General features: G+C 42.7%; 1 long non-coding RNA gene across 1 annotated transcript; it reads left to right on the top strand.

The window, feature by feature from the left end:
• The first annotated feature begins 493 nt into the window (after positions 1-493).
• Positions 494-2,291, top strand: LOC148534737 (uncharacterized). The gene is made up of 2 exons (XR_015876870.1): positions 494-621; positions 1,715-2,291. It is a non-coding gene; the product is annotated as an uncharacterized LOC148534737 (long non-coding RNA).
• Positions 2,292-22,779: the final 20,488 nt, after the last annotated feature.

Raw genomic sequence — 22,779 nt, 5'->3', positions numbered from 1 at the left:
ATAACGTTGTGTTACTGAAAAAAAAAACATTTTGCTGGTTAAACGCTGTGTTGCTCTAGAACACTATTACTGATCGTTGTGTTCTTGAAGAACACTGTTACACATAGAACGCTGATACTCAGAACTGTTAGGGATAGAATGTGGTAATGGTGGAACGTGCTGTTGCCGATAGATGATTGCGTTGCTTGTGAAATGTGGTACTGGTAGGTTGTGTAACTTGTGTTACTGATACGTTATGTCACAGGTTGTGTTACTGATAGAACACTGCTGCTGGTGAAACGTTGTGTTACTGATCAAACCTTGTGTTAGTGATAGAAGGTTATGTTATTGATAGAAGGTTGTGTTATTGATAGGTTGTGTTACTTTTGGATCTCTCTCATCTACTTGGAGCTATGTACTACTATGTGCAATAATGCCCCAATCCTATCTCCCAGCTGCAGGACATCATTAATTATGCTAATAGGGTGAGCGGATATACTGTCTTCCCCCCGTCTCCTCCTCCTGCGCCCGTTCTGGGGCTGGTAAAGGGAAGGAGCCGCCCTGGGGTCGGGTCACATGACATGGTCTTCGCGCCACTTTCGTAAAACCCCCTTTTCCTGCAGCTCCTGCTCCGGGCATAAGGTAACGTTGTTTATGTTCTGTGCGTGCTCCCGGGTCCCCCCCTTAGCCTGCAGGGCGGCTGCTGCCTGCGAGGATGGCGCTGGGCTTCCCGTGCGCCTGCTAACTACGTACTTTGCAGAACAAGGCGACGGGCTGGCGGGGTACAGGGATCCCACCTGTAGGAGTGGGCCAGGCGCTGTACACTGGGCATATCGCTGGAACACTTTGGACCTCACATGGCGCCCGGATATGCAGCACTTAGCGGGCCGCCCGCTCTGCACGCTGTGTGTGGGGTGCTGTGCATGCAGTGCGCAGCTGAGATTGTTCCCTGTCGGCCGCTGTGTGCAGTATCCGGGCACGCTGCATCATGCTCTCCCCATGATGTGTGTAGTACCCGGGTCATGTTGTGTGTGTGCAGGGAGGAGGGGGCGCTTGTCTTTGTCTGTGGCCTGGGCTTGTTGTTCTCGCTTTTATGCACTTTCTGGCTGTGGATCGGGCTGCAGCCCCGCATGGTCCCTGTCTGCAGCCGGTGCCTGGCTCAGGCTGGCGTTAAGGGCCGGACTCCCGATGTTTATCCTGAGCACATGGCACCGAGGGAAGGGTGCATGGGGGAAGGGTGGGGATCAGTCTATTGCAGGCCTTGCAGAGGGTGCGATGTGTGTACCCATGGCGCCTGTGCCTGCACCCCGGGCTGCACCATGGGATTTGTAGTCCGTCTTCTGTTTGTTTGCCTAGGGGATGCCATGCGGTCTGTTAACACTACCAGCGCCGGGTGATCCTTCCCGTGTAACTACCCCCCCCCTCCCCAGTGCTGTACGAGGAGGTGATTAGCCCCCCCCTTATGTGTCTGTAGCTGCCGTGCTCGGGGCAGGACAATGGGCACCTGTCTCATTTCGCAACAGCGTGCGGCCATTTAAAAGCTCTGCTCTCACGTGCACTGGGATGGGGCCGAGTTGTGCTGGGGGTCACGGGGGTGTGTGTGTGGTGGTGGGGGGAGACTGTATCTTAGTACATATCCCGCGCTGTAAGGGTGAAAGCTTGGCGCGTTTTTGCTGCGTTTGAATAGCTAGGACTCAATTTCCCATAATGCTCCCCTCCCCCTCTTTAATCACAGCACGAGGGACCGGGACGCGTGGTGTGGAAGGCTGGGAGACGGAGATCTGCCCCGCACAGTCCGTGCTGCCCTGTGGAAGGTGGCTGGCCATTGTTTATCCCGGGAGCATGGCACCTCTGTTGGCACGAGTCTGCAGGTCACCTTTGTACACAGCTCGGACCTGGAGTGTTAGTACTGGAATCGTTTCTGCTCTCCGTTTTACAGGCTTACTAGCTACTACATGCTAATTATCAACTATTTGGATTCACTTCAGTTAGTAATTTCATTAGTCTGTTTCTATATGTATTTGTAAGGTAATGCTATAGATTATTCAATAGCAGAATGTAAAACTTGGAGGTTTACTGAAATGATACATTTAGTACTTAATAATGAGCTCAACGTGATATACACTGAACAATTTTCTTTTAGTTATAGGTGAACTTTAATGGGCTAAATTCAGTGTTTCTATTGGATAGTGATCAATATATGTTTTACTCTTGTTGCAATCACCTTGACTCTGATGTTTTTAGGTAATTAAGTGCTGCAACTGCATCATGCAACTGCTGTACGTCTTGTGACCGGTCTAGGTTATGCAAAAGTGCTTATAGTGCAGGTAGTAATTCGACCTACTGCACTCTAAACACTTCCAGCATTGCTGTGGCAATTTATTCCATGGCAGCCAGACACCTGTGTTTTTGTCCATCAGCCTCCATGTGTTAAGGTGCATCTAGTGCAGTTAGTGGTATAGCTTAGAATCTACTGCTCTAAATGCTCCTTTTGGCACAAGGTGTTTGCTTATGAATCTTCCAGAGTCTCCTAAAGTAACTTCAATGATCTGTCCAGGCTGTGCCAAAGTGCTCATAGTGCAGGTAGTGTTTGTACAGTTTCTACTGTAATATGGGCACTTACAGTACTGCCGGAGATGTGCGCAATGAGTTGTCTGCTGGGGCCTCAATGTTACTTTTACGGTCAGTTTGGCTGGATTGCACCAGCTGATTAATATTGCTGTGCAAATCCATGCAAAACTGACAGTGGTGGTAACTTGCAGCTGGAGTTGTCCTAACCGGAAGCCACATGAAAAAGATCCTCTAGCTCCTCCGTGGGTGGGGATTTGTTGCATTACTTGTGTCTGTGGTAAAAGTATTGCACTTGTCCCGGCCTGTGGAAGAAAAAGGACTGTCAGCTGGACTTGTTATAATGTGATTTCTTGTGCTGTTTTGCTGTTGTCGGGTGGATCACGATGCAATTTTGTTTAGTTTGGTAGGAGAAAAATTGCACGGTATCCATCTGTAAACCGCCAAACTATTCTAAGATTGTTGCATACTGTATTTTTCAATGTTGAAATAAAAGTTCTGGGTAGTTAATTGTGTACTATCATGTTTCTTTAAATAACTTTTCTAAAGCTGGGTACACAGTATATGATTTGATGTAACGATACAGCGTGTCGCACTACACTGTACACTGTATGACTGGGCAATGTATTGTTACCAGCAACATGTAACAACACCGCGTCAGCCTTGGAATCGTCCCCATTTGATGTGCTGCACACCAAATAGGACATATCAGTTAACGACAGGTTGGGCATAGACCCTATACGATGTGCCTTGTATATCCTTCCCAACAGTGTTGGAACGATAGATTGTGTAACCAGCTTGACTTGGCGTGGCTTGCATGCAGTCAAATTTGTGTCATATTGTTGTGTAAGATTTTGGTTTCAGCTCTGATCATTTTGGTGCTGTGAATATAAAAATGGTCTCATTCTGCATGTTATCTTCCACATGCCAATTATGCTGCATCAGAGCGGAATTATTGAGCCTTTGTAAAACTTATTTGTGGTAGGAAGATCGTCCTTAATGCCTTTTCCTTTATCAGAGTAGAGCTGGCCACATGGCTTTCATGTGACCTAATGGTTAAAGGCTTAGGAGTGATGTCGTTCTGATTTTGGCCAAATCGGAATGGCAAAAATTGTGCAGTGTATGCATGATATTTGCTCTCGTGGTCGCATGCAACGTCAGGTTTGATGTACTGCATGACAAACCTGTCTATATCCCATGCGCCTCCATCATATCAATGAAGGACAAAACTACTGATCGTTCCATCCATTAATCGCTGCAGTGTGTGCTGGCAATTATGCCTTCATCCTGGACATCGCATATCACCATGAACATCGTCACGATTGCTGTTCATCTGGGTGTACTCTGGTAAAGGAAGGGAACAACCTCACCTGTGACCTGCTCTTAAATATTACATTTGATCAACTTTTTTTTAAAACAAGAACGCTAATTATTGAGCTAATATTCACATCCATATACCCTACATAGTGTATCATATTGACATGAGTAGGGTGAGAAGTATTTCTGAAAACCTGTGACAGTTCTGTCGTGTGCTTTTCATGAATTCATGGTTTTCAGAAATATCCTCACCCTACTCATGTCAACATGATACACTATATGGAGATGTGAATATCCAATAATTTGGGTGGTTAGTTTAAAAAAAAAAAAAGTTAATTATTTTAAAATATTAATGTGACCAGTGCACCATAACACTATCTCCTTTTAACTGTGTATATGTGTACCCGGCTTTAAAATCAAAGGAATTTGACTTTTGTTTATATAAAAAAAAAAAAAAGCGTGCTTGCTGCCCTGTCTGTATAATTCATGTTCTGTGTATTTGTGTGTGAAATGGTTTTAAAATAAAGATTCTATATAACTATCTGGGTTTTTTTCTGTATTCTTCCTTCCATTTGCTGTATTTCAAAATACTAATACATTGGGAACTATTAGTCTCTCCCCTGTCAATCATTTATCACTGGTAAGTTAATGACTGTCTACATTGAGCTGATTCAATTCAGTGCACTGTTAATGGTGCCAGGAGGGAGCTCCTGGAGCTACTCAATTCAGCGTGCTGTTTGACTAAATGGTTTCTTCTCATATCCTCCTGAGGGTGCAAGGGGAAATTCGTCTAAAGCGCCGGTCACAAGGTTGTTTTCTGTCTTAATACGGCGCTAACAGCCTCGTGGCACACACTTTAGTCAGAGAATGCCAGTTCTCATAACTAAACACCCTGCTTTAATCACAAGAACCAGCATAGTCAGACTAGTCTGACTAAACTGAGGGGGGAATTGAATAGCTTTGGGACCAGCTTCCCGCTGCTATTCACCTTGCTCCTAATGCATAGTTACTTTCTTATTTTCCCTCTGACATTGCTTATACATATCCTGTATTTTGACTGGGTGCAGGTCAGTGACACCTAATGCACAGGTTCTCAAACTGCCCTCAGGACCACAAACTGCATGTTTTCCAGGTCTCGCAGAATCGCACGTGAAATGATTAACTCACCCTGTGGATCTTTTAAAATATCACTGAGTAATGAATACACCTGTGCACCTGGTAAACGTGACCTGTGTGGGGTCCTGAGGACTGAGTTTGAGAACCTCTGACCTAATGTATTTGGCTGTTGTGTTAGCTGAGTTACTGACACTCATTGGAAGCCGCATGTTGCATGGACATTTGCACTTTCATGACATGCGCCATGGCCTCAATTCTGGAATTAAATAATCCTTGACTCTTGCTGCTGTGGTAGTTGCCAATAGTATCTGTTCACTTATTCTTTTTCTGCTTTTAGATGATAATACTGGCAAGCAAAAAGTCCTGGTTTTGGATGCGTTGGTCAGTTATTTAGACAGTTTTACTTGTGATATGTGGCTTAATCCGGTCTAAGTGGGTGCGACAAGGGCAATAAAAAAAACTTTAAATATTCCCACCCACCCCCCCCCCTCCCGTCCCTTAACTTCTCCCACTTTAGATGGAGAACAGGTTGCAATAAAACAATTGCCCCTTGTGAGTAGCAGAACCCCAAAACTAAGACTAGCACCCGTTATGCTGGTTTATGAAACTGTTCACATATAGTAGATATGCCCTCATCATACTTACTAGGTTTAGTAATGGTTTAGGCACTTATTGCCACCCTCGGTCCAAACTACTTACTGGCTTGCAGGACAAGTGTGTGTGTGTGTGTGTAATATATAATATATATTTTTCTCCTGGGACTTGTAAGATGTGTTTTATGAGCAATACAGCAGAAGTGAATCTAAGCTGAAATATTTACTGTGTCATGTTTATAAAAAAATGAATATACCACTTTACCTGCTTTAATGGGGATAGTCAATATCCTGGCACCTGGGGTGCTGGTGCTTAGAACACTGGCATCCTTAAGGTAAGTACTGGGGGAAGGTTTAGGGTGCAGAGGGGGTGGTTAGGTTTAGGCACTGGGGAGGGACTGTGAGGGTTAGGGAAATGGAGCAGGGTTAGGATACCTACCAACAGGTATCTGTATCCTAACCCTGTCGGGATGCTGTCATTGGAATTTTGTGCTGGCAACCTGTACCCAAACTGCTTTATGATTGCCGTGCTACTTCTGGTTGTGTACTAATATCTACTGTAACTAAAGTATTAAACTTTTGGGGATAAACAACTTGACTAACCTTTGCATTATCCTCTTGTATTCCATGCAGTGTCAGGGGCATATTCATCAAGGCTGACCCCTATGTACAAAACTCTTAAAAGCGAAGTTGTTTGGTTTTTTTTGCCCAGTTGATCTATGCCATCAGATAGCGCAAACTGTTTAGACCTGTGCAAGCATATTCTAAGGATATGGGATCTTGCAATCCCTCTCCTGCAGCCTCTGCCCAGCTTTGAAAATTGATTCTGTGCACATAGTGTCAGATTCCCCAGAGGAGTCTTTCACAAATGTGAGACTCCTCCAATATAGCGGAGATGTAACTTGCAGAGACAATGGTGATCACTACCACTGTCCCTGTGAATTAACTTTAGTATATAGCAGGGATCTTTTCATTCAAAATTAAAATATCCATTTCAGCACTGACTATTGTGGCACTTGTGATTTAATTGGGGAATTCAATTAGCCGCAGTAATTTACTGTGGGCTAAATAAACCCCCGGGGCTATACAATTAGCCCTGAAAGCAATTTGCACTTGATGGGAAATTTTATTCCGGGTCTATTGAGACCCAAAAAGAAATCCATGTTAAATCGGTTGCAATGACCCTATTAATGCATAGGTCAGTAGTTCTCAAACTCTATCATCAGGACCTCACGCAGTACATGTTTTCCAGATCACCTCAGGAGTATTCACTGAAAAATTTTGTGCTTCTGTGAGGAGACCTGCAAAACATGCACTGTTTGGGGTCCTGAGGACAGAGTTTGAGAACCTGTGACGTAGGTCCTTGAACTTATGGATTCCATGTGTTAACACTCGTTAACGCGAGGCTGTTCGCGCTGGAAAACAGCTTTGCGGCCGGCATTTTGGGCAAATTTCTCCTTGCACTCTCAGAAGAAACAATTTAGTCAATCCAACATTACACTGAATCACCCCCATGTAGACTCATTAACTGAACAGTGATAAATGATTTACAGGGGAGAGACTTTACAGTTCTCAACGTATTAATATTTTGAAGTTTGAGAACCTGCGTTTTACACCAAATGCAGGGTCTTCACAAACCCAATATATGTGGGAAGGGGGTGTAAATGTGGTTTTCCAAGTTCACTTATGTGACGATAAGTAATGGATGTTTGACTGAGTAATTCAATTTTCAGCTCTTGTTATCATGCTTGTTGCTCCCAAATGCTATGTAAAGTGGCTATTACCGCTTGGGTGCACAAACCAGAGCAACCGTTTTATACAATGTTCATACTGTATCGCAGAGGTTCCCAAACTCTGTCCTCAAGGCTCCCTAACAGTACAGGTTTTAAGGATATCCAAGCTTGAACACAGGTGTCTTGATTATTACTGCAATAAATTTGTGATCAACCATGGAGATCTCTAAAACCTGGGGTGCCTTGAGGACCCCTTGCTCCCCTCTGTAGTAATACATTCACCTCCCTCGTGTTATAACACATTTACCTTCCTTCACCCTGTAGTAACACCTATTCGCCCCTTACCTCTGTAGTAACTAATTTCCTTCCCTCGCTATTCAAATAGGGGAGTCACACCAACTGCCAGTGATGTTTGGCAGCACTTGGGATGACAGTTGGTGGTTGTCTCATCATGGCTGTAGCACAGTTGATATTCAGTCAGTCAGGACATTGCACAGGGGGAGGAAACATTTTAGCCCTTTTCACCCCCCTATAGCTGGCCACACACTAGACCAACTTACATCCAACCAGCCAACTTGTTAATTGGTTGGAATGAAAATCTGGTAACGGATGGGAGTAACTGTTGATCAGCAATTTGCTCCTAAATGCCATAAAACAGATGGAAATGGTCGTCAGACAAGTTTGAACAAATTGTTTAGATCAAACATTTAACAAAGAATAGTTTTTGTCCATTTTCTGGCGTTTGGGAGCAAATTGCTGATTGTGATTTGCTTTCATCCTTACCACATTTTCATTCCAACCAATCAACAAGTTGGCTGGTTGGACAGAATCTTTAGATGTGTGGCCAGCTTTAGGAGTTGAATTTTGGAAAATCACTTCTTAGTGGATACCTACATCATAGAAGGAATATACCAAGGGTTTGGGCTGGGTGATGATCAGTCAGGACATTTGAAAATTTAAATGTGTGTGGAGAAAATATATATTTTTTTTTTTTGTAACTTTGCGGCTCCCTGCTGGCCGCTAAGATACGGAAGTACAATCTATCTAACTCTAGTGACCAAAATAGTGGAAACTTTTTGGAAAATGCATATTTGAAGTTTACCAGCTTATCACTAACATATTTTAGTATACCAAAAAGCACACCAATACAATGGCAATTTCATTTACAATTAACTTTAACAAAATGTTACATTTTTTTCAAAACTGTTATACCAGGGGACAGGGAACTTTTTTACCTTTTACCCCAAAATATATTTAGAAATGCTGACGTTACCCCCTTGATTTGAAAGGAAGGCCCCCTTGTTAAAAAAAAAAAAAATTAATCCCTGCCGCCGTCATGTCCGCCTGGCTGCTCCTCAGAACTATGGGAGAGACTTCATGATGTCTCTCCCATAGTGCGCATCGGGAGACGTGGAAGCTGGAGTTCAGAAGAGAACTCCGGCTAACGCGGTGCTGCAGGGAGGGAGACTGGTGCCCGCTGGTAATAACAACTCAGCGGACGTCCGGCTTAGAGCCTCCCTGCGGTGCCGGGCTGGAGGTCACTGGTGCCGGGTGCAGTGGCGCACCCGGTTTACGTGCACCTCCAGCCCTGCCTCAATTACCCCCAGGAATTTCAGTTTTACCCAATTTGGGGTGATTTACCCCTGTTCCCTGACCACTGAACTGTGGGAAAGTACACTTCTTAGTTTTGTACAATATTCATTAGTACTTTTTGTTTTGAAGCATTTTGCGGCAATTACACAAGTCCCAAAATTGGTGGCCAGTGGGTCGGGACCCTTAGCGTGCCCATGGCAGGAAAGGGTGGAGCCTAGGGAAAAGGGGTGGGGCATTGCTGCACCCCCATTTCTGACACTGGGGATATGCCCAGCACTCTGAGATGCTGGGCTGCCCCCAGGCTCTCTCTGCACCGTGAATAGATGCATATATGATGCCGCAACCTTGGCACATCTATCTTTGGGTAGTTTTGCACATTCCTCTTTGCAGCTCTCAAGCTCCATCAGGTTTGATGGGAAGCATCGGTGCAAAGCCATTTTCAGATCTCTCCGGAGATGTTCAATCGGATTCAAGTCTGCTCTGGCTGGGCCTCTCAAGGACACTTAGAGTTGTGCTGAAGCTACTCTTTTTGATATCTTGGCTGTGTGCTTGGGGTTGTTGTCCTGCTAAAAGATGAATCGTCGTCCCAGTCTGAGGTCAATAGCGCTCTTTAGCAGGTTTTCATCGTGGATGTCTTTGTACATTGCTGCATTTATATTTCCCTCTGTCCTGACTAGTCTCCCAGTTTCTGCTGCTGCAAAACATCCCCACAGCATGATACTGCCACCACCATGTTTCACTGTGGGGATGGTGTTCTTGGGGTGATGGGATGTGTTTGTGCCAGACAGTGTTTTCCTTGGTGGCTGAAAAGTTAAATTTTAATCTCATCTGACCAGAACACCTTCCTCCATACATTTGGGGAGTCTCCCACATGCCTTTTGGCAAACTCAAATCATGTCTTATTTTTATGACTAAGTAAAGGCTAATTTTCTGGCCACTCTTCCATAAAGCCCAGCTCTATGGAGTGTATGGCTGCTTGTGGTCACATGCACAGATACACCAGTGTCTGCTGTGGAACTCTGCAGCTCCTTCAGGGTTACTTTTGGTCTCTGCTGTCTCTCTGATTAATGCCTTCCCTGCCTGGTCTGAGTCTTGGAGGGGGTGTCCCTCTCTTGGCAGGTTTGTTGTGGTACCATGTTCGTTCCATTTGATGATGATGGATTTGATGGTTCTCTGGTGGATCATCAAAAAACTGGATTTTTTATTTTTATTTTTTTATTATATAACTCAACCCAGAATTGTACTTCTCAATAACTTTGTCCCTGACTTGTTTGGAGAGCTCCTTTTTGTGTGATGCCTCTTGCTTAGTAATGGTGCATCCTCTGGGGCCTTTCAGAAAAGGTGTGTTTATACTGACAGATCATGTGACACTTAGATTTCACACAGGTGGACTTCATTTCACTAATTATGTGACTTGTGAAGGTAATTGGTTGCACCAGAACTTTTGAGGGGCTTCATAACAAAGGGGGTGATTACATATACACATGCCAATTTTCAGAATTATATATATATATATATATTTTTTTTTTCCCCCTCTCATTTCACTTCACCAAATTAGACTATTTTGTGCAGATCCTTCATGTAAAATAAAAAATACATTACAGGTTGTAATGTAACAACAAAAAAATGTATGTATAATATACACAATACATTTTTAATTACCGCCATGAGGTAACTGAGGTATCCGGATGTAATTTGATCAACCTAATTGATCCTTAAGTAGCTGTAATTTACTACATTATGCACATATGTCAACTTGTTTCGGATCAGGAAATGTCTGTCTGTAACCTGCATGACAAAAATTGAAGCCCACAGTGTTAAGTTCCTCCATTTGAAGGGTAAAAGCGTCTGCTAAATCCATGTTGACATGGTGGCTCTTTATGGAAATGAAAGTACCATATGACATTGTTCTGAGATGTAAAAGGAACTTTTAAACTGGACACATGTCTCTCTCAGATGAGCCTTGATTTGGGTGACCCTCAATCACAGATGACCTTGACAGTGGAGGCTCTTGTCTTTGAAGACCGTTAACTAACCACTGAAGTGATCATGAAAGAAGTTAGTATTAGTCATTGAATTGTGTGGCAGATTATGACTGAGCAACTACACATCTAAATTGTCATCATGATGGGTTCCCTGCTTGCTGACCCCCCCCCCCCCCCTCCTCCCCCTATTCCACAGGCAAACTGAACTTTCGCAGTGGATGTTGACTGTTGGAGTCACTATCTGCCCCCCCCCCCTTCATGGTGATAACAGAAACTTTGATACACGAGGGGGTATCTCTCACATAAATATATAATTTACTACAGAGTCCCTGGTTTAGGGGGTCTGCCTGTTCATTGGCTAACCTCTTGGATGGATTTTACACTATTCTATACAACATTGGTCTAGGAGAGTTAAGCTGTAAAAACTATTCACCTGTGACAAAAGGAAGATCAGAAGTGACTTTTAGTGAACCAAAGTCACAGAAAAAAAATACTGCACCATGCTGAAGTATAGGAGCTGGCCAGTGTGCTGAAACAGCAAGGGACTGTGAGAATCTGATGGCAATGCTCCCTGTTGTCTAGCAACAGCCTAGAGAGGAGTGATTCTGGGACTGAGCAGGGTTATGTCTGAGGCAGACTGAGTGAGAGTGCTTCCAATGAACCCATGAAGATGCCCTAATGCAGACACCATAGCCAGGAAGGAGTATGGGGAGGCATAGCGATCAGGAATTGAGAGGGGGGGGGGGGGGGGGGGGAAAGTAACTATCGGACCTCCATCAAACGATAAAACTACTATCATCTGACCAAAAAACATTGAGGGTTAGACGTCGAAATCTGATGGTTACTATCTCTATGCTGAACCTACAGGTGGACCACTCCTCTACTGACAAGTGCTCCCTCTCAAGCATGATATTCTTGCTCAGCCACACGCCCTTGGCGAACAGGAGGCACCTCCCCATGGAAGTTGGCGCTGTTCTCAGACTGGGGCACCGCGGTGAGGAAGGTCAACAGGAAGACCAGAAAATACAGGGTACATTGTGCAAAGAGGACATTGCCCTGTTCGGCAGCTGGGGAGGGGTGCGAATGGAGGCTGCGGAAACATGCTGCTGATAATGCTTATGGTAGTTTCAATACAAATCTCTCATCCATGATCCTCCTGCCCTTCCCAGCACATACCAGTGATATGCAGGGAACTGTGGTGACATGGCGTAGATTGAGCTGCAGAGGGCTTTAGCAAGACAGAATTGCTCCTGTGCGAAGCTGGGGCGGGGGGCGCGCGCGTGTGTGTTTTGGTTCACACATATAGGACAAAACTAGGGATATGCGCTGACCCCCATGTTTTGGATCTGGATTAGTTTTGCCAAAACCTCACTTGTGTTTTGGATCTGGATTTTATCTTAAAACAGCTAAATTCACATAAAATGGGCCTTTTTTTTTATCTACAGTATTAATAACCTCAACGTTTATTTCCACTTGTTTACATTTCAATTTTCACCACCTCCTAGCTCACAATATTTTATTTTTCCATCTAGTTAAAGGGCCAAAAGGTTGCATCCAGAACTGCAAAGATGGTGGTTGGGATATCCTTGAGGATTGAAGAATTGATAGTTGGTGCAGCCCCTGGCTGTAAAATTGATTTAATAAATTAATTTAAAAACAAATCATTGGTTCCTAAACCAACCATAACATTAATTTAAAATGTCAGTTAGCAATGCCCCAACCAGCACGTAATGGAAATGAAAAAGGTGTAAGATGGAATAGTCCTTAGGCCCGCCCACCCACCCTTATGTTGTATATGAAAGAGGACAGTTTAACAAACCAATCATTTCATCGACAAGGACTGCCAATTGTGGCTGAAATTATTTGGTTTGTTTGGACCCCCATAAAACAAGCTGCCAATGTACATTGGACATGGAAATTAAAATAATCCCATACACAAACTAGCTTTACATTACAAGTTGTCGTCATACCCATCAGTGTGTAAATCGTCTTCACACAATATTAATTCGTCCCCGCTGATATCCACCATAGGCGCCTCTTAATTTTTTCATGTAATTGTTGGGAGAGGTCTTCCTCATGGGATTTGTAATTCATTTTAATGAACATCTTTTCCACATGTTGAGGAAGTAACCTCCTACGCCGATCACTGACAAGGATGTCAGCTGCACTGAAAACTCTTTCGGAGTACACGCTTGAGGGTGGGCAACTTAAGTAATGCAAAACCAGTTTGTGTATGGGACTCCAAATTGCCTCTTTATCCTGCCAGTGCTGAAAGGGACTGACTGACATGTCTATTAGGATGTTATCTCTGAACTAGTCCTCCACCATTCTGTGAATGGAGACCGTATTACACATAGTCCCTTTAGATCGGTCACTAGTAGGCATTTCTCTCAGGCCCGACCAGATGTAATTTTTTGGTGAATGATCTGCATGACCAGCAGGCATTCTGTAAGGAAAACTTGAGGTTTTTTTTTCCTGGCAGCTGCAGAAACTGAGAGATGATGGCGTTTCACGTGCGGCTGCAGCTGACAATTTATTTTTTTTTACCAATAGCTCTTTGCATAGTTTTAGATTTCGGTCCTTTTGGGGGGAAAAAAAACCTCACAAGGTAGGACTAAAACCTAGGATCCAGAATGGTGGCCAAAATATATTTTTCAGATTTCAGTAGATTGTCGACTCTTGGATCCTGGTGAAGTGAATCAAGGGCTTAATCCACCAGTCTGACATACCTTGCACAATCGTTTCGTTTCGGCTTCTCCAGCTGTTTTTGCAAAATTCTGATGAGGCGGAATGGCTTGACTCAAGCTGGTAGTGTCTGAACAATCTTCATGTGTGGCAAGTTCAAAGGGCTTCAGAACCTTGCACAACACGGAAATTATTCTCCACTGCGCTTGAGTAAGGTGCGTTCCCCCTCCGCGGCCTATGTCATAGGCCATTGTATAGCCCTGGATGGTCTTTTGCTGTTCCTCCATCTGCTGAAGCATATAGAGGGTAGAATTCCACTGAGTTACTACCTCTTGCTTCAGCTGATGGCAGGGCAAATTTAACTACCTGCTGGTCATGCAATCTTCGACAAGTGTTTGCTGAATGTCTAAAATGTTCGGATATTTTGCGGGCCCCCGAGAGCATCTCCTGCATGCCCCTGTCATTTAAAAAAAAAAAAAAAAAAAAATGTTGCACCACCAAATTAATTGTGTGAGCAAAACATGGGACGTGTTGGAATTCGGCCAGGTGTAATGCTCTCACAATATTGGTGGCATTGTCCGAAATCACAAATCCCAAGGAGAGTCCAAGTGGGGTAAGACATTTAGCAATGATTTTCCTGAGTTTTTCGAAGAGTTTCTCAGCAGTATTCCTCTTAGTGAAACCAGTTATACAAAGAGTAGTCTGCCTCTGTATCAGCTGTCTTTTGGTTGATGTTGCTGTTGTAGGCAATACACCTACCCAGTGGGCTGTCAGTCAGCATTTCTGAGGACATTAATAAGGTTTTTTTTAAGGTCCTTGTACAGACTTGGAATTGCTGTTCCAGCGAAGTGGAATCTAGAAGGGATCTGGTAGCGAGGACACAGGATCTCAACTGTTGAAAACCCACTGCAGTAATGGCGGATACTGGACGCACATCTAATACCAGCATAGCTGTTATGGCGTCAGTAATCCGCTGTGCAACTGGGTGATTGCTGTCATACTTGTTTGCCCTTTTAATTAGTTTTTTTGAGGATACACTACAAGTAGTCTTCCTCCAGGTCCCCTTCTGGGATGAAGATCAAGGATCCTTCTGAGGAATCACGGATAGGAGAGGAGTCAATCATGCTTTGAATACCAACATTTGCTGCAGCAGGACTACTCCTGATGACTAATGAGGATGTTGATGATGCAGTTGGTGGAGATCGAAGGCACTTGAATCCAACAGAGAGGGAGCAGGTAGGTGAAACTGCTTGTTGCGGTTTGAGTTTTGGAACGTGGTGACGTACACTTTGATATTTGATTGCGCTCCAAGTGACGTAACGAGGAGGTTGGTAAGTGGTTTAGGTCCCTCCCTCTTACTATGCAACAGTTACATATGGCTTGGCCACTGTTGTCTGGTTTGGGGTGGAAATAATTCCACTCGTGAGAAGTGGATTTTTTGTCTTTTGCCCCGGCATAACAATGGGCTTTGTCTTTTTTCAATCCATGGGCAACATCTGTTGCCTTACTTACACAAAGAACATCCTCGGCATCAACATCCTTAGCACCGTCAACTACCAAAATATCCTCCTCCAATGTGCAATTCCACAGAAGCATCCTCACTGGCTACATATGCAAGATGTTGACTGCCCTTCCCCCACATTTACAGAGGGCGCACAAATGTTGGAACTTGGAGGATCCTCCAGTACACTAGTATTTAGGTCTGGCTCACACATGGCAACCGCAGACACACTTGCTCTCTCCTCGGGGATTTGTGACTTCTATTTCAGGGCATACAGTTGTTTTTTCCGAAGGGCTATCAGAATCAGCAGTCTTCCTAAAGAAAGGCCAAGGCCTTATCCTTTCCTTGCCACTTCATGTAGTGAAGGGCATATTGACAATTTTTTTGTTTATCTAAAGGCAAATTACCTTTCTTATTATTATTATTATTAATTATTATTTTTTTTTTTTTCCCTTCAGTGCAAGTAGCTTTACCATATCTATCTATGGCGTGACTTAAGCCCAGGGGCATGGGCCTTCATAGAGGACGAGGAAGTTGACGGCCTTGCACTGCTGGCGGCAGCTACAACGTGGTTCTTGGCCTTGCTCTCCGGTCATGTGGCAACCTTCCATATTTTCTGCAGTCTTGAAGCAGTGTCACAAGCAGAAATAGTGTAGCCAAGGTGTGGTGACAAAATTCACACACGTGCAGTCGTGCGCACACAGAAAAAAAAAATACACTACTTTTTTTTTTCAGGTCCAGAACTTGGGCTGTCTGCTGCATCCATCTGAGCCCAGCACCAGCCCAGATGGATCAGTAGTGCACCAGCCCAGGACCCAGCAAACAGCAACAGCACAGGTAAGTACTACCTTTCCCAGCCCTACACTTCCCATCCTCCACAGCCGGAGTGAAATGGAGGCCGCGACGTGGTCCCTTTATATACAGAGAGACGAAAGCTTGCGAGATTTCGCCTCTATGGTTTTTCCTCGGTTTGAGATCCGGGGCCTGCGGGGGAATCGAACGCAAGTTCGGTTCTCGCCCTGGATCTCAAAATTCAGGTGGGTTCGGATCTCTGCGATCTGAACCCGCTCATCTCTAGACAAAACACGTTGGGATTCTTGCTCTATCCTAGTATTCTTCCATAGACAGATAAGCTTTATTGATTTTTATTTATTTTTTTAACTTTTATTCTTGAATACTGTTTGTACATAATTTTCACAATTTCTTGTTGGTGGGTCTATTTGGTCCCTTATTTACTACAGTCTACATTGGTTCACAAGGTTAGGATTCTTTTTTGTTGCATCCCATATATCCTGATACCAAACTGGTCATTCGACCAAAGAAAACCAGATAAGTGGTTACCATTTATTATTCACTTTCTGCATGGTAATAGGTTGTATCTTAACCTTCATTTGGTGCGTGTGTGTTATATATATATATATATATATATATATATATATATATATATATATATATATATATATATATATATATATATATATAGATAGATACAGCACTTCAGGTGGAATAAATCAGTGGCCTATTGGAAGGCAATGTTTGACCTGATGAAAGTGCCTCATATAAACTGCACTGAAACATTGTCTAGGAATATGCCACTGATTGTGAGTAATTCTGCCTGGGGTGCTGCACCGTGTGGCGATTGTATGTATAATTAGTGCAGGCACTCTGCAGTACTGATTTTATACAGGGAGAGCTGGACCTCCTTCCATGATATAGATCGATCTATTTTTTTTCATTCCATGTGTATGATTGGAATTGGATTTTGTTGGCCAAGTACGAATATACAAGGAATTCGTTTTGGCGGCTGCTCCTCCCATAACATAAAAAAACAACAACCGTAACACACCTATAAAAATAAAACAAAAACACTCACATACTAATACAATACGCCAGAGATGCCAGGACCTAATATATTCCCTAGGCTAATCCCCCTGATTATTCAGCACAATAACTGCCTGAGGTAAAAAGCTATTTAAGTGCCTAGTAGTTTTAACCCGGCACGATCTATAACGCTTGCGGGAGGCGCTGAAACAAGTCATAGCCGGGGTGCGTTCTATCCCTCACAATATTTTTTTGCTCTCCCTTCAATCCTAGTCAGATACAATTCTTTAATAGGAGGAAGATTAACACCGATAATTCTTTCCACTGCCCTGATTACTCTGTCCAGTCTGTTCCTCTTGTTTAGTTATCGATCCATACCATACAGTGATCGATGTACACAGAACAGACTGGATTATCGCCGTATAGAAAGTAATTAGCAATTCCTTCGGCAAGTTATACTTCCTGAGCTGTCTCAAGAACTACAACTGTTGCTGTGACTGCTTAATAATGGCGTCTGTATTGGAAACCCACTTCAAGTCCCTGGGTAGTGCCTGGATGTGCCAGATGCCATATTTCACTACTCCCAGTAGGCATTGATGATTGCTGCTGCCACTCTGTTTTATATAATATTTGGTTAGGTTCTGATGATGGTAAGAGTGGGTAAAAATACACTGATTTGTAGGTACTGAAGCTTCTACCAAAGCCTTTAGAAGTCCATGGATTTTGTACCATATTAAAAAAATGTACTTTAGTATAACCCTCTTCTAAACACCATGATTATCAACAGTCTAGTTAGTAGAATGTTGAGCTTTGTGGGTCTTTTTTAAAAGATCATCTGCAATCTTCCATTTTAATTTTTACATTAATTCACAATATGACTATTTAATAATGGAAAACATAAATGTGACTGTTCATTCCATTTTGACTAATACTTTCAAGTTTAGTATCACGTAACCTTTAGGGAGCTCTATACATATATTGTATCACTTTAGATTCTGCCATCTAAATGTTTTGTGTGCATCCTTTTTACAAAGATTTGGTCTGTACATTGATAAGTAACCATCAAAACTCCATTTAAATAATCTACATTATAAAAGTTCTGCATTTTGGGAGCCAAACATTACTGGTTCCAACACATGAGAAAAGCTGGGACTCTTATCTGGTAGCTCAGCAATCGCTATCAACTGTAACACATTGAAGCAAAAGAAAATTCTACTTTGCCAGTGCTGGTCATTTTAGGAATCCTGTTAATAGATGGCAGTGATATGGCCTCTTATGCTGTGATAACTATTCTGGGAAAAATTATTCGAAGACAGAGAAAACTATAAATACGCATGCTAATAAAAATTAAAGTTTGCAATTCCATACTTGGATACATTTTATTAGATGTAATTTGGGTATTTTAGTAAATGATAGATAATGTAGTTGCGACTTCACTTGAATCCGATTGGGGACTGCACTGTTTTTTTTCTTTTTAATTTAGCATATGGGTAAATGTTACCTAACCACTTGTAATGCTCTCTGCTTAAGTCCTAAGCATTCTGAAACCACACATACAGATGTGTTTTTATACACTTTTTTTTTTTTGCTGCAGTCGCACCAGATTCCGTGCGACTGATTGCGCCAAGAGTGCATTTTGCTCTAATGGTCGTTGTAGCCGCAATGCAATCTCTTTATGAAACTGCACTGATTCATTTGATAAACAACACTTTTATATCTGCGCGAGTCTAAATCTGTATACGAATGCTGTGCCTTTTTTCCACGCCAAGTTCCATTGTACAGAATCAAACTCAGCCGCACTCCTCTATACAAGTCTCTCGTCAAATTAACCCGTGCAGTCTCGTGAAGCAGTTTTGTCACATCGCGTTGAGACTACTATGCACATTTGAGCGAAAAAGATACTACACCACAGAGCGCAGTTCACTCGTACTGTGGCTGTAAGGACACCTGTATTAGAATGAAATGTGGAACACATAGCTTGGAAAAAGGTAAAACTCCTCTGTTAATTTGTGTTGCTGCAGCGCATTAAAGGATGGAGAAAGAAGTACTGTGAGTTCAGGTTTTAGGTGGGGAACTATCCTGGGAAGATTTGGAATCCTACACTTAAAATACAGATGAAACTTATATTTTATGCGCCACTTTCCCAGCCTGTATCGCACTGGTCAGACGCCCTAGTTCCCAAACGATCTGACTGATTTAATGGGGCTCAATACTCAAGCAGCACATTTAATTGGTGGTCCTTGGGACAAATCCTGCCAGTTTCTTCTACCATTATTGCTTTTGCTATGATTTTGCTTTTTCCCTGCTGTAACGACAGTGGATGAGAGTGATGTTATAATGCCTTACCCACTGGAACAGGAAACAGAGGAAGAAAGATGCAGAGAGAATAAGCAAGTAAGAAGGAAAATAGGCAAGGGTGGGTGCAAGAATATATTTTTAAGCCAAATATGAAAGGATGGTTGGACACAATCGCTAAAGCCAGGTAAGGTGTATATTTAATCCCTTTTTTTTTTTTTTGTAATAACTTGAATGTTTGACCTGCCAAAATCCCCCTAACTTTTCAGAGTGGCCCACTCAATATGATTGTTGAATACCCCTATACTAATTAGTTTTGGGCAAAATCTTTTTAAAAGAAATACTAAAGGCACTTTTGCATATTTGCAGAACACTGCTACTTGTGGGAAGTACTGTTTGTACAGTGGGTGGTATTCTACAGTATCTGTATAATCACACTAAATAAGTAAAAAGACAGATTAAAGGCCCACATATTTAGGCAAGAATGTATGCTGTCGAATTATGAGAATTGATATCTAGTTAGTAAATACAAATGCACGTAAGCAAATGTAAAATCAACAATTATCTGTTTTATAAGGTGACTATTCAGTTGTTGTAAACTCCCTCTGCTGAGTCAATACGAATAGGTGCCCAACGGAGCAATTCACTTGTTGCTCTGTTTGAATGCTTATACCTGCGGGGGGGGGGGGGGGGGGGAGGAGAGAGAGAAATAAAATAATATATATATATATTTTCTTTTTTTTTTCCTTGCAGCCTCATGATGTGCGTGAAGAAATGTGTGCATAGTCTTGTTTTTTGGGACGCCCAAACGGCTGTTTGGGTGCCCTAACCACTTTAGACTGGTTTAGCTACTGTGCCCGGCTAATCCTGGTGCTTGTAGCTGCGATTAAATACTAATGGGTGACCGAACGGAGAAACAATTGAATAGCGCCGTCGGGTGATTTTCCTGAAAATTTATCTTCTCTTCATTTAGATGTTGTTGTTGTTATCACCCACTTAAGTCCAATGAAGTAGTTTATTATTTTAACCATTCATTTCATGCATAGGTTAATGTGCTGGTCTATTTTTTTTTTTTTTTGTGTCCGTGTCAGTCCATTCATATTGGGCAACATGTATAAACTCCCTAGTGCGTTTTGTGTAGCCCAGATATATCAAGTGACCTTCTTGTTATCGTTACTAACCTTAAATGGTTCTCCAACCAATCAGCTACTGACTCGTGTCTGAAAAATGACAGGAGCTGATTGGTTTGAGATAGTAACAAGTGATAACAAGAATATCACTCATTGATAAATCTGGGCCTTTGTAGGTTCTTTGGGTTGGTGTGTAGGAGGATACCAAAACTAAATTGCAACAAAAAATATTGCGTACACACTTGATTGATATCTGCCAAATATGTGGTTTCTGGCCGAATCGGCAGTGTGTATGGCCAATCTGCACGCTCCTGCGGTCGTTAGCCTATATCTTTGGTTTGCCATGCTGCACGGCCAGGACGATATCGCATGCGGCAAAGTGCAAGGTAATGAAGGACGGAACAAGGGATCATTGTGTTCTTCTGATCATGCTGCCATATCGTCCGGGTACGCATCGCTCCACTGTTTTACCCATCTTAAAACCTTTTTGTTTCTTGTCCTTTTTTCATAATTGTTGCATTTATTATATCTAATACTAATAAAAGCATTAACCATTACCAAACTTGTAAAGTTAAAAAAAAAAAAAACTAGTTCTTTCTACCAAACACTGACATTTAATTTAAAAAAATTTAACATTTTAATTGCATTTTAGATTATTTTGTGAATGGGATTGGACATTATATACAATTGTTAAATGAATACAATTTGTTGCCTATTTATCAGGTAAAATGCATACATTTTTTTTCTAAGTAGTTTTGCAACATGATTACAGCCATTAGGCCAGAGGTTTCCAAATTCCACCATTACAGTCCATGTTTTAAGGATATCCATGCTTGAGCACAAGTGACTTAATTAGTACCTCAGTCAATTTTAATTAACATCTAGAATCAAGCATGGATATCCTTAAAACCTGGACTAATGGCTGATTTTGGGAACCTCTGCATTAGGCCATCCAGGTGTCTCGAGTTTAAAGTTTGACTGTACATCTTTACTGTTACTGGTTGAGTCACCCATGTCCAAATATTCTGAAACACAGATTTTTTTTTTTTTTCTTCGCATAACTGAGTGAAACCTTTTTGCTTTCTGGTGATTCATTGTACGCAAACTTTGTTTAAGGCCCACAATTATTAAAAATATTGTATAAAATTTACCTTCAGGCTGTGTGTATGTATATAAGGTGTATATGAAACATAATTGAATTTCATGTATGTACACAAACTTTGTTTGCACAAAATTATTAAATATTGTATAAAATTACCTACAAATAGGGATGGCTGTCGGTGTGGTTACCATCGATTGCAAAATAGCAAGTAGCCATCGATGGCTACCACCTATGCAATGTATGACATTGATGGGTTTAATCCCTGATTTTTGACTGTTTGGCCCGTGGGCCAATCAGAACCTGGGGCGGGGCTATGCTCCGTGTCTCGGCATTTTGTAAAAAAAAAAGAACTAATACATTCAGTTATGCTTGCACATCAATGGAGGGAACCCATCTGCTTCTCCCCCATCGATGGCAAAAGCATTCATCGATGGCCATCCCTACCTTTTAGGCTATATGTATATGAAACCTAAATGTATACTGTTTAGATTTGGGTCCCATTCCCAAGATATTTCTTTATGGTATTGTTATGAATCTAGAAGAAGATTCACCTCTGACTTAAGGCAATAGTGCTGAGGATTATATGAATCAATAGGAACAACTGAAAGGAAATCCTTGTCAGGAGTGATACTGGGTAGCCCAAAGTTGAAGCAATAGTGCTGAGTATTATGACGCGATGGGGACAACTCCTTGTCAGGACTGCGGCTGGTAGCCCAGTTGCAGTTTTGAGGGCTGACTGATGTTTGGCCAGGTGGTGGTCTGGTGACCACGTTGCAGCCTTGAGGGCTGATTGATACTTGGTGAGGAATGCCGTGAACCTTGTAGCAGAAAATCCACACAGACACTGAAGTGTAACTGAGGCTGCAGTGATAGTAATAGAGTCCACTTGGATACTGCAGTGCGGCTGAGAGTGCCTTGAAGTAGATGCTGAAAGTCCACACAGACGTGTGGCTGAGTCTACGGGGATTTGTACTACAAAAGACAAACATAGTAGTGCGGTTGAGACTGCTGTGATGTTTGAAGCAGGATATCCGCACAGACGCTGAAAAGCGTCTGAGACTGTAGATACACGCTGGACACAAGAACTGGAACACATAGGAGCATGAAATTCCACCCACAGGAACTGGTAGGCACGTACTGGACTCTCACCGTCATCTGAGCAACCAGCAAGCGGGAAAGGAGAAGGAACTAATCTAGTCGAGGCAGAGATGACGTAGCCAGGTAGGAGGACTTCACGGAGTAGCAGCGTGTCGTCCACGTCGTCTCCTTTAGGCAATTCTCCCTTATCAGATGATCCTGTCACCTAGTTGCCAATGCGTTTCGGGAACTTTACTCCCTTCCTCAAGGCTGTGTGACCAGGA

Source organism: Taudactylus pleione, unplaced genomic scaffold, assembly GCF_031769625.1.
Source record: "Taudactylus pleione unplaced genomic scaffold, aTauple2 ptg000064l, whole genome shotgun sequence".
In the NCBI taxonomy this organism is placed as follows: Eukaryota; Metazoa; Chordata; class Amphibia; order Anura; family Myobatrachidae; genus Taudactylus; species Taudactylus pleione.
Note: the sequence above shows the minus strand (reverse complement) of the source record. Positions and strands in the feature narration are given on the sequence as shown.